The sequence below is a fragment of the Macaca nemestrina genome, chromosome X (assembly GCF_043159975.1).
Source record: "Macaca nemestrina isolate mMacNem1 chromosome X, mMacNem.hap1, whole genome shotgun sequence".
Classification (NCBI taxonomy): domain Eukaryota; kingdom Metazoa; phylum Chordata; class Mammalia; order Primates; family Cercopithecidae; genus Macaca; species Macaca nemestrina.
Genome location: NC_092145.1, coordinates 52,034,881 through 52,048,121, shown reverse-complemented (window position 1 = coordinate 52,048,121; position 13,241 = coordinate 52,034,881). Strand labels below are relative to the sequence as shown.

The following is a 13,241-nucleotide window of genomic DNA, read 5'->3' as shown; positions in this document are numbered from 1 at the left end:
TTTGCCACCCCAACTACATAAAAATATTTTCCTACATTGTTATAGGTTATTCTTTTACTTTTGCATTTAGACTGACAATCTACCTGAAATCAATTTTTGTACGTATCTAATTCAGCTAGCATACTTAAAATATCATCCTTCTCCCTTCACTGCACTGTCACCTGTGTCATAAGTGAAAATGACCACATATGGATTGGGTCTATTTCTTGACTCTATTAAGTCCATTGGCCTGTTTTTTTTCTGTCCTTACACCAATTCTACATTCTCTTAATTACAATAGCTTGTTTTTTTAGATCTCAATTTTTAATTGTTTTTCTTTGAATAGCTTCAGGAGTACAAGTGGTTTTGGTTATAAGGATCAATTGTACAGTGGTGAAGTCTGGACTTTCAGTGTACCCTTCACCCAAAATAGTTTACATTGTACCCAGTAGGTGATTCTTCATCCCTTACTCCCTTCCCTCCCTTACTCCCACCTCCCCCTTCTGAGTTTCCAGTGTTCATTATTAATTATAATAGCTTTATATTTTAATCTTAGTTTGTAATAAAATGTTTGAACTTTGTCCTTTTCAACAAAGGTTTTAAAAAACTGACATGCTTTTTAAATATATATATATATATATATATATATATATATATATATATGTTTTAAGTCCTTGGGGCATAAAATTTAAATCCAAACAGATCTAATTAAAACATAATCCAACATATTTTATGACAAATGAATAGATCATTGCCAATTCTTTACTTGCCAGTTAAATTTTTAAAAACTGTGCATTCAAATATTCACTAAAATACTTTTATTCTCAAATATGAAACTTCAAAAACTATATAACAGTATATTCACAAATCCAATTTAAACTGCACCTCTCACTGGCCCAACTCCCACCCCTTGACCCCAAGGGGTCTGTTGTCCCTAGAATAGTGCACATTCTCCAGAAGTGCCCCTGTAGGTGAGGTGCACATCAACACATTCACCTTCACACACAGTCTTCTCCAAAAGTACAATCATAGTCCTCATTTTTTGCATCTTGTCATTATAAATTCTCAGGATTTAAAATCATTTCTGTCTTGTTAGTTCTTGTGGTTTTTGTATTTATTTTATTTCTTCTAAAAAAATGGGGTACATATGCAGAACGTGCAGGTTTGTTACATAGATATACGTGTGCCACGGTGGTTTGCTGCACCTATTGACCTGTCCTCTAAGTTCCCTCCCCTTACCCCCACCCCCAACAAGCCCTGGTGTGTGATGTTCCTCTCTCTGTCCATGTGTTCTCAGTGTTCAGCTCCCACTTATGAGTGAGAACATGTGGTGTTTGGTTTCCTGTTCCTGTGTTAGTTTGCTGAGGATGATGGCTTCCAGCTTCATCCATGTTCCTGCAAAGGACATAATCTCATTCCTTTTATGGCTGCAGGTTTTTGTATTTTTAAATGTTTATTATTCATGTATATACTTATTTAAATTTTCTGTTGAAATCATTGCCAGTTGTTTTGTTACCAAGTATGTTTCACAAATCATGGCTACTAACCCAGTATCTGAGATGTAGTTTACAAATGTTTTCTCCTTTGTTTTAATACAGTCTTTAGTGTTTTTTTTTTCCTTTGGAAAGTGTTTTAAATTTTATTAATGGGACCTAAACATTATAGAGGTCATATTTAAAAAGAAAAAAACATTAAAAACCACCTGTGGAGCAGATACTGCCAGCGTTGAAGGAGATTAGAGCACTCAGAGTTCTGGAGGCATCAAGACAAAATGAAAATAACAACCGAAAAAAAACCTTAAGTAATTCCAAAGTTAGCTGCTGATCAGGAGATTAAAAAGTTTTCTCTCTGAATTACATAAACTCTCCTTAAGCTTAGTTTCCTGATTTGAATAATTATCAGAATGACTGGTTAAATGTTGTTAGGGTAAAAGCAGATGAAATACAAAGTGCATTTGCTTACAGTAGTTCAGGGCATGTTACTTTCCTTCTCTCCAGCTTGCCTGTCCCAAGGCCAACACCTGAGCTTCTGCCTGAGCCCACTCACCAAAAATCAAATTTAAAGTGCACCTCTCACTGGCCCAACTCCCACCCCTTGACCCCAAGGGGTCTGTTGTCCGTAGAATAGTGCACACTCAGGTCTACAGGTTTTTGTATTTTTTAAATGTTTATTGTTTATGTATATACTTATTTGAATTTTCTGTTGAAATCATTGCCAATTGTTTTGTTACCAAGTATGTTTCACAAATCAGGGATACTAACCCAATATCTGAGATGTAGTTTACAAATGTTTTCTCCCTTGTTTTTAATACAGCCCTTAGTGGGGTTTTTACACACTAGGTCTACACCCAGGTCTCTTGGCACAAAGCGCAGGATTTCACCTCCTCTGTCTTCCTCATCACCCAGAGGAGTTATGGAGTAAGGACCTGTGGGGCCACAATAGCAGGGGAGTGGAATCTGACCATTTCTCAAGCCCTGGAAGCCCATCTTCTAAAAGGGAGGTGCTCAGGGTCCCCTAGGGAGGGTGAAGGATGGAACCTCATTCCAATCCTGCCACTTACCTGGGGAGGTGACTTAGGCTCTGAAAGCCTGAGGTTGTCATCTGTGAAATGGGACTGACCATACCATCCTTACAGAGCTGTATGAGGGGTTAATAAGACAACCCTCCCAGAGAATATGACATGAAGTGGGACTTCAATGGTCCTTTAAATGTTGGAACACAGCAGTAGGGGCTGGCTGAGCCTCAGGGCTTAGGTAGTCATTATGAAAAATCATTTCTCATTGCTTCTCCAGACGAGAACACAGACATCCAGATAAAAGAAGCGAATCTCTCGGATATGCCTTCAGTTCAAAGTTTTAGAAACAGAATGCTCTCCACATTCTTTAGTGTTTCATAATTCATAAATACTGTTCAGTATCATGCCTGTAAGGAGACCCAAATCCACTTCCCCATGGTGGTAAGACAGGCGTGTGTGAACTCACCTGGTGAGCTCCATGACAGATCTCATCAGGGACACAAGGGGCAGTGATTGTCTAATGAGTGCTCCAGCACTGCTTAGTGTGTGTGTGTGTGTGTGTGTGTGTGTGTGTGTGTGTGTGTAGATATATAGATATAGATATGAGTATTCTGAACATATCCTGCAGTCACCTGTGCAGGGTTCTCAGATCATGCATAATTCAGCCACATCACATCAAAATTTCAGCGACTTGCTTCCTTCCTGAGAGACAAAAATCCAGGAATTACTAGCATTTCTGTAACACACAATTGTCCATTCTGTTATTAGGTAATAACTAAATATGTATTGAGCTTGAAAAACATACTAGTTCATTGGAGGTATCTCATTAACTCAAAACTGGAAATAAGAGAGCAAGAAGGGAAATGAATATATGGGCAACTTCATAGGTTAAATCTGAGATGAGACGGCTTCTTCACATCAACTTTTAAACTTGCTCAAAATTTCAAGGAATTGAAGTTTTTAAAAAATCTCTTTGGATCCCTCATCACCCAATCAGTCACAGGATCTCTCTCTCTCTCTCTCTCTGTCTATCTCTTCTTTCCCCTCCCCTCTCCCCTATCCCCTCCATTCTTTCTCCTCTCCCCTTTCCTTCCCTCCCCTCTCCTCCCCTCTCCCTCTCCCTGTCCATCCCCCTCTTCCTCTCCCTCCCTCCTTCCCTTCCCTCCTTCCTTCCCTTCTTCTCTCTTTTCCCCTTCAAAGTCAAGAACCAAAAAGAGTTTTCCGCATTTTCTGTTAACATTCTTCACTTCCCACTGACTCCTTATCCCATTGCACTATGGTTTCTGTCCCCAGAATTGCAATGAAGATGCTCTCCAAGGTCACATTCCACCTGTTTTCATTATGACCAGTTTTTTTCATCATGAGCAGTTTTTTTGTATAAATGTATTAACATACGAAATATTTCTTTCTTTTTTTTTTTTTTTTAGATGGAGTCTTGCTGTGTCGCCCAAGCTGGAATGCAGTGGCACAATCTCAGCTCACTGCCTTCCTAGGTTCAAGCGATTCTCCTGCCTCAGCCTCCTGAGTAGCTGGGATTACAGGGATGCGCCACCACGCCTGGCTAATTTTTGTATTTTTAGCAGAGACAGGGTTTCACCATGTTGGTCAGGCTGGTCTCAAACTCCTGACCTCCTTATCCGCCCACCTCAACCTCCCAAAATGCTGGGATGCCTGGCCGAAATACTCCTTTTAATGAGCTCCTAAAATATCCTTGCTTGTGCAGTTGCATCTTTCACCTAACAACAGAGATTTCACTGTTTCTCAGACTCCGGAGCATGATGTACTGGACATAAATCCAATTGTCCCACTCCCTAACTGTGTGGTCTCAGGCAAAGTCCTTATTCTCTCTGTCCCTCAGTTTTTCATCTATGAAATGGAGATTAGCCACAGTATCTACTTTGTGAGGGAACTATAAGCACCAAATGACTCAATACCTAAAAATCACTCGGATCATAACATATTTTAGCCATTTTTATTTCTTTTTCTCTATCTTTATGGGCCATTAGTATCTCTGTCATCCCTATGGTGCAGCCTGATATTTACTCACAACCTTTCATGTATATTGTTTGTTAGACAAGCAGGTTGCAAAAGTAAATAGGATGAAAGTAAGTAGAATGAAACTTTATCTTTCATGAATAAATATATAAATGCATGTAGTTCTGCTTAAATATATAAATACCTGAATAAGGAAACTTCTAAAAGAATTTATACAGATAAACTCATTACCAGGGCTTGTCTTTGAGTGTTCTGTTTGGGATTAATGTTATTTATTTCCTCTCCTATGCTATCTATTTTTAACTATAATAAATAGCTACTGCTTTTACAATTTTACAAAATAATAAAATGGTGGTGAAACTTAAGCATTCTCAGCCCTAAGCACAGGAAAGACACTGATATTTAGAATGAGGAATGTTCCTGAGACTCAGAAAGGGAGAGAAGATTTTGTGGGAACCTCATCTACATTATAACAGGGTATATTTTCCCCAAATTCCCACTCACACTGATAATTATCAATACTTTAATTTTTGCCTAGTTCACTGGGAAAAATCAAGGTATTATTGTTTGGTTGCATTTTGTTCCCCCAAAAGATACATTGATGTACTAACCCCAGATACCTGTGAATGTGACCTTATTTTAAAAATAGAGTCTTTGACATGCACACATATGTTTACTGCGGCACTATCCACAATAGCAAAGACTTGGAACCAACCCAAATGCCCATCAGTGATAGTCTGGATAAAGAAAATGTGGCACATATACACTATGGAATACTATGCAGCCATAAAAAAGGATGAGTTTGGCCAGGCACGGTGGCTCATGCCTGTAATCCCAGCACTTTGGGAGGCTGAGTGGGTGGATCACGAGGTCAGGAGATCGAGACTATCCTGGCTAACACAGTGAAACCCCGTCTCTACTAAAAAAAATACAAAAAAAAAAAAAAATTAGCCGGGTGTGGTGGTGGGCGCCTGTAGTCTCAGCTACTTGGGAGGCTGAGGCAGGAGAATGGCATGAACCCAGGAGGTGGAGCTTGCAGTGAGCTGAGATTGCACCACTGCACTCCAGCCTGGGTGACAGAGCGAGACTCCGTCTCAAAAATAAATAAATAAATAAATAAATAAATAAATAAATAAATAAATAAAGGATGAGTTCATGTCGTTTGCAGGGACATGGATAAAGCTGGAAACCATCATTCTCAGCAAACTAACACAAGAACAGAAAACCAAACACTGCATGTTCTCATTCATAAGTGGGAGCTGAACAATGAGAACACATGGACACAGGGAGGGGAACATCACACACCAGGGCCTATCGGGGGCGGGGGGGGCTAGGGGAGGGATATCATTGGGAGAAATACCTAATGTAGATGATGGGTTGATGGGTGCAGCAAACCACCATGGCACGTGTATATGTAACAAATCTGCATGTTCTGTACATGTACCCAAGAACTTAAAGTATAGTAATAATATAAAAAAAGAGTCTTTGCAGATGTAATCAAGTTAAGATAAGACTATTAGGGTGAGCTCTAATCCAATATGACTTGTGGTCATATAAGATAATGAAAATGCCACTAAAGACAGAGACACACAGGGAGAGCAACATGTGGTGACAGAGGAAGAGACTGGAGTGATGTCCCTGCAAGCAAGCAATATCAAGGATCTATGGCCATCACCAGATGCTAGGAACAGGAAAGGAAAGATTCTTCTCATAGACTCAAAAGGAGCAAGGCCCCATCGACACCTGGACTTCAGACTGATATTCCTTGAGTTCCATGTTTTGTAGACAGAAGCTTATTGACATTCTTGGGTGTTTCAAAAGTGTTGCATCCAGAACTGTGAGAGACTAAATTTCTGTTGTTTTAAGCCACAAGTGTTTGGTACTATGTACAGCAGTCATAGGAAACTAATACAAAGCCTTAGTTTTGGTTAGTTTTTCTTTTGTTTGTTTGTTTTTTTGTTTTGTTTTGTTTTGTTTTGCTGTGCCCTGATCAACAGTAAGGCTGGAGATCTAATAAGCAGGAGTAGCACATGCTGGTTAGATAAATTTACTCAGGAACCACAGAGCCTGTGTTCAAATCTCAGCCTCACAACTTGCTAGCCCTGCCCTTGTTGTACCCCAGTTCTCTGATGTTTAAAGTTGGAAACAACTGCTCCTCTTTATAAATGGTGGTGAGGATTAAATGAAGTATGGGTTTAGAATTACAGCAGTGTCAGGAACTGAGAAAAATCACAATAAATATTAACCATTTCTATCATTATTTCATACCCGGATTGACTAGTACTGTTTCTACTGCCATTTTTTATTATAATGTGGATTTTGTTAGTGTGGGTTGACCTTCACAATATATGTCATTAAAAAGCAGTTTACAAAGCTAAAAGTAGGATACTATTTTATTTCTATTCTTAAATATATAGTTACATTTGCATAATATAATTTCTGAAAAAACATTCAAATGTTGACAGTGCTTATCCATGCATAATAAAATTTTAAGGTTTTTTAAAGATTGTATTCCTTTCAGGTATTTTCCATTTTTATCTATAAGAAAGGTGTCTTGGTTTTGGAAGCGAGAAAAACAATAAAAACAAAATACCCCTGCCCTTTTCATAGGAAAGTTGCTCAACGTTAGGAATGATAACATGTCTAAGCCAAGACAATTAGGTACTAGGGTGGTCCTAGAATTAAAGTATGAATCTATCTACATGACATCCTCAGTTGGGCAGGTTTAGAGAAATTATAGACACCCGGGGGAAAGGCAAGCACGTCTCTCAGATGAACCTTACATTCAACAGCCAGATGACATTTCTACTTTTCAAGATTTTAGGGAAGGTCATGAGATGAAAGTGGTTTCATAACATGCTTCTTTCTGCAGTAGCACAAATAAAGTCCCTTGAATTGACAGCAGACTCCTCTTTTTACCCACCTAGTTGGCCAAGCAGTGACTGCCACAGGGGAGGGAAAGAGGAGGGACTGCATGAAACCACTAGGGCTCAGCACCACAGCTTCCAGAGGAGAGAATCCTAACACAGCAGGATTCAGGGTAAAAGTAGAGTCACAGTCTCACTCGGCCCTGGGCCCCAGGAGTAATCAACACACGTATGAAGTACCTTGCTCATACAATTAAAAATATTAAGCAGAAAGGAAAATATACACATACCAATCACATGTAATACCAAATCATATCAAGTTCTAAATGGGATGCATACCTAAACTAACCAAGGGATTTGGATAGTAGATTGGACACATAAAAACCAACTCCTGGAAATCACTGACTTTTTTTCACCAAGATTGCCCAGATTAGTTCCAGATTTACAGACATAGATGTGTAATCACGTGAATAAAAGTGGGAAATTATGCCTGGACAATGGGAAGATATTTCACATTCAAGATACACTGTAAATCCCAGCTACTTGGGAGGCTGAAGTGAGAGGAACAATTGAGCCCAGGAGTTCTAGGTTGTAGTGTGCTGTGATTGTGCCTGTTAATAACCACTGCACTCCAGCCTGAACAACATAAGGAGGCTGAAGAGATCCTGTCTCAAGGAAAAAAAAAACAAAAAAACAAACAAAAAAAACCCACAAAGATACACTGTAACATTGTTTTGGGCTGGCTGTCACCTGGGAAACTCTTAAGACTTTAAACACATCACATTTTTTTAAATCACTGAAAAGTGATATGTACCAATTCTGTTAGTGCTCTCTATAGCACGTAAACTGGAAAAGTGGGTGTGTCTGGTTTAGTAGCTCTGAAAGACAGTACACATGTAAAGAGGCATATATGGCAGGTCACAGTGTTGAGATATGAATGGGTATTTGTTCTTCTCATGTTTCTTCCTTTCTCCTTTCCGTCAGATAGCCAGACAACTACAGATAAAACACAAAATCACACTATATTTCGTGCAGAAATATATACATATGTAACGAAGAATAAATAATGAAAAGTCTAAATGCTTGTTACTGATTACTCCTTTGTAAGAAGGAGGCTAATGCAAGCAGAAGAAACTTTGATTTTCTTTCTTTTCTTTTTTTTTAAAGACAGGGTCTTACTCTGTCACCCAGGCTGGAGTGTAGTGGTACAATTATGGCTCAGCACAGCCTTGACCTCCCTGGCTCAGGTGATCCTCCCATCTCAGCCTCCCAAGTAACTGGGACTACAGTCCTGCGCCACCATGCTCAACTAATTTTTGTATTTTTTTATAGAGATGTGGTTTCACCATGTTGCCCAGGCTGGTCTCAAACTCCTGGTCTCAAGCAATCCGCCCGTCTCAACCTCCCAGAGTACAAGGATTACAGGTGTGAGCCACTGCACCCAGCCCAGACTTTGAGTGAATTTCGATTGTACATATAATGGTTTATTTCTTTTTTTTTTTTTCCTCAATCTTCTTGTTTTCTCTTTAATTCTCTTTAAAGGAATGAAAAAAAAATCTGTATGTCCTATTCAAATGCCATACATTGGTCTTAGAGACTGGAACTGAAAACTTTTTTTTTCTATTATTATACTTTAAGTTCTAGGGTACATGTGAACAACATGCAGGTTTGTTACATATGTATACATGTGCCATGTTGGTGTGCTGCACCCATTGACTCATCATTTACATTAGGTATATCTCTTAATGCTATCCCTCCCCCCTACCCCCTCCCCACAATAGGACCCAGTGTGTGATGCTCCCCTTCCTGTGTCCAAGTGATCTCATTGTTCAATTCCCATCTATGAGTGAGAACATGAGGTATTTGGTTTTCTGTTCTTGTGATAGTTTGCTGAGAATGATGGTTTCCAGCTGCATCCATGTCTCTACAAAGGACACGAACTCATCCTTTCTTATGGCTCCATAGTATTCTATGGTGTATATGTGCCACATTTTCTTAATCCAGTCTGTCACTGATGGACATTTGGGTTGATTCCAAGTCTTTGCTATTGTGAATAGTGCCGCAATAAACATACGTGTGCATGTGTCTTTATAGCAGCATGACTTATAATCCTTTGGGTATATCCCCAGTAATGGGATGGCTGGGTCAAATGGTATTTCTAGTTCTAGATCCTTGAGGAATTGCCACACTCTTTTCCACAATGGTTGAACTAGTTTACAGTCCCATCAACAGTGTAAAAGTGTTCCTATTTCTCCACATCCTCTCCAGCACCTGTTGTTTCCTGATTTTTTAATGATTGCCATTCTAACTGGTGTGAGATGGTATCTCATTGTGGTTTTGATTTGCATTTCTCTGATGGTGAGTGATGATGAGCATTTTTTCATGTGTCTGTTGGCTGCACAAATGTCTTCTTTTGAAAAGTGTCTATTCATATCCTTTGCCCACATTTTGATGGGGTTGTTTGTTTTTTTCTCGTAAATTTGATTGAGTTCTTTATAGGTTCTGGATATTAGCCCTTTGTCAGATGAGTAGATTGTAAAAACTTTCTCCCATTCTTTAGGTTGCCTGTTCACTCTGATGGTAGTTTCTTTTGCTGTGCAGAAGCTCTTTAGTTCAATTAGATCCCATTTGTCAATTTTGGCTTTTATTGCCATTGCTTTTGGTGTTTTAGACATGAAGTCCTTGCCCATGCCTATGTCCTGAATGGTATTACCTAGGTTTTCTTCTAGGGTTTTTATGGTTTTAGGTCTAACATTTAAGTCTCTAATCCATCTTGAATTAATTTTCGTATAAGGAGTAAGAAAAGGATCCAGTTTCAGCTTTCTACTTATGGCTAGCCAATTTTCCCAGCACCACGTATTAAATAGGAAATCCTTTCCCCATTTCTTGTTTTTGTCAGGTTTGTCAAAGATAGGATGGCTGTAGATGTATGGTATTATTTCTGAGGGCTCTGTTCTGTTCCATTGGTCTATATCTCTGTTTTGGTACCAGTACCATGCTGTTTTGGTTACTGCAGCCTTGTAGTATAGTTTGAAGTCAGGTAGCGTGATGCCTCCAGCTTTGTTCTTTTGGCTTAGGATTGTCTTGGCAATGCGGGGTCTTTTTGGTTTATTTCTTAATGTGAGTATATACAGTATATTCTTTTTGTAAGTTTCTTTATGTCTAAAATATTTCAGAACCATAAATGTTTCTATGACTAGTTCTGATTATAAAAATGATTTGTATCAATTAAGAGGTTGTGAAAAATATAGTTATGTCCAGAAATAAATATATAATTAATCAAGTAATCCTACTACTCATTAACTTAAAAAAAGGTATTGTGTTTGTATATTACCCCCATTATTCTCTGTATGCATGCATCATAATGTACATTCATTGCATGTATATATTACCCCATTATTCTCTGTATGCATGCATCATAAGGTACATTCATTGCATGTGAGTCTAATATATTGAGACATTCAAGATTTGCCAGACAGCATGAATTGAGTTATTAAATGATTCCAAGTTCAAACTAAGCTCTGACTCTCAAGTCACCATCCCTAACCATTGGGATATACAATCTTTTTCTCAATAAGTGCTGTGTTCAGCTCAGGGAAAGTATCTTCTAGACAAGGTCAAATCTGGCATTCAGTCCCCAGGTCTCCTGATTTCAGTCTGTTGTACAGAATACTCATCTTTATGCTTTTTTATTCTGTACTGTCTCCTTTCTGGGGTTCAAACAAAGGTTCCTATTCCAGTGTCACAATGGAAGGTAAAAAGGAAGAGAAGAACACATCAAATAAAAAGTAACAAAGTGATTATTTGATCCCAAACTTCCACCATTCTCAGGTATCTCATCCACAAAAAAATGTCACCAAAGGTGTTCTATAACATATAAGTATGTATGTTTCCTTTCCCAATGTTTCAAATTTAAATGGTCTCTGTAGGAGGTTCATGTTTAAGTCTTTTGAGGAAGGGAAAACCAAGGGGAGACCAAATATATATTTATTGAAGTATTATGTATCAGATGGTTTCTTTAGTTTTGCTCATTTCTCCTTATAACACTCCTGTGAGGTAAATATCAATATGCTAGTTTTATTGATGAGCAAGGTAAGGTTCACTAAGTGTAACTCACTACCATAGCATCATACAATAGAAAAGAGTGAGTATTCTTCCCTCATCCCAACTTCATCACATTGCATAGCACAGAGATGGCATCTAACTTCCTACATAATATAGATGAGTGTATGTGGTTCCCTCACATTCCCAAGTACTCACTAAAATATAGTGATGCTATCCAGATTATGAAACAACATCCCTGTTAAAGATCAGAAGAGTTGAGATGGGAAGGAAGCAAACACTGGCACTGTCCATGACGCACCAAATACCGTGCCAGCATCTTGACAAAGATCTCCCCTTGAACACATCATAATGCTATCTTGAGTGTAAGGATCAGGTATATGTGTGTTTGTGGTGAAACATGCAAAACAATACTATGTTTTGTTTAGGGAAGCTTTCATATGGAATAAAAGGATAAAGTCACATTTGGGAATTATAATCATTGCTTTCTGGATGCTGATTATCTATAGCAGAGAAGGAAGGAGATACAATTAGGGAGGAGTAAAGTTTTTCCTAAGCTGGACTGATTTCATAGTTCTCTCTGTTTTCTATTTGAAACATTTCACAAGTAGCAGATGTTTTAGGGGATATAGTTTTTATCATAAATACAGATATTCCCTGTTGATGTTTTGACTTATAATTTTTCAATTTTATGATAGTGTGAAAGTGGTACACATTCAATAGAAACTATACTTCAAGTTTTAAATTTTGATCTTTTCCTGGGCTAGAAAAATGCAGTATTATACTCTCTTGTGATGCTGGTTAGGGAGCAGCAGTGAGCTACAGCTCCCAGTCAGCCATGCAATCATGAGGATAAACAACTGAGACTCTACAGTGTACAGTGTTGCCAGCATTTTTTAATATTGTTTTGTGTTTTCACATCCCCTCTTGTCTACAAATGCCCATTTTTGACCTACAATTATTTTCAACTTACAATGAGTTTATCAGGATGTAACTCCCATAGTAAGTCAAGCATGGGGTATGGAATATGTACAATCCATACTCTCACCTTAGCAAATGTTTAATATTGAGCCAAATGCAGAGGTTAAAAATATCAAGAGCCAGCAATCCCATCATAATTAAAATTAACATGGTACTAGATCTTTCTAATGATTTTTTTATACATGGATATATGCACATGTACTGTACATGCATTACAAATGCAATCATAAAGCTATTATAATTACATTACAGTATAGTATCCTGAGTTTTTTGTTGTTATTTTCAGTTTTGCTTTTATCTTAAGTACTAACATGTGGATGAAACATTCTGCGTACATGACAAGGTATAAGATATAATCTAACTTTGCTTTTTAATGAACACTTTACAGCTGGCCCAGACCCAATTCCTTAACAATGCATTTGATTAGAAATGCCATACTTGTAGCATCTTAAATGATGTTATATGCCTGGGTCTACTCCAGAGCTTTCTTTAAACTTCTTTAACCTGCATGTCAACCACTCTGTCCAAAACTTATGAAATTATACGCTCAGAGAACATTGTACTACCTGGCAAAGTAATCCCCACTTTTTCATTCAGTCTTTGTATGTGTGACAGGAATAATAATAAAAGACATAAATGGTTACAGGGCACACAGTAGATGAATTGGTTGATATAGATCATGCAACCAGCAAGTAATGGTTCCCAGGGTCAAATCCCAGTCCTTCTCACTAATCACTGTTTCTATACTGAATGTCCTTCTGTGTTAGAACAGAGGCCAGCAGAGGGAAGAGACTCACCCCAAAAAACACAGTCAATTGATGGGTCAAGTAACTGGGGTACAA

The 13,241-nt window shown here is 38.3% G+C and overlaps 1 protein-coding gene across 1 annotated transcript in view; it reads left to right on the top strand.

The window, feature by feature from the left end:
* Positions 1–13,241, top strand: part of LOC105499779 (uncharacterized) — a 122,232-nt gene that overhangs the window by 92,910 nt on the left and 16,081 nt on the right. The gene's annotated exons all lie outside the window — the stretch shown is intronic.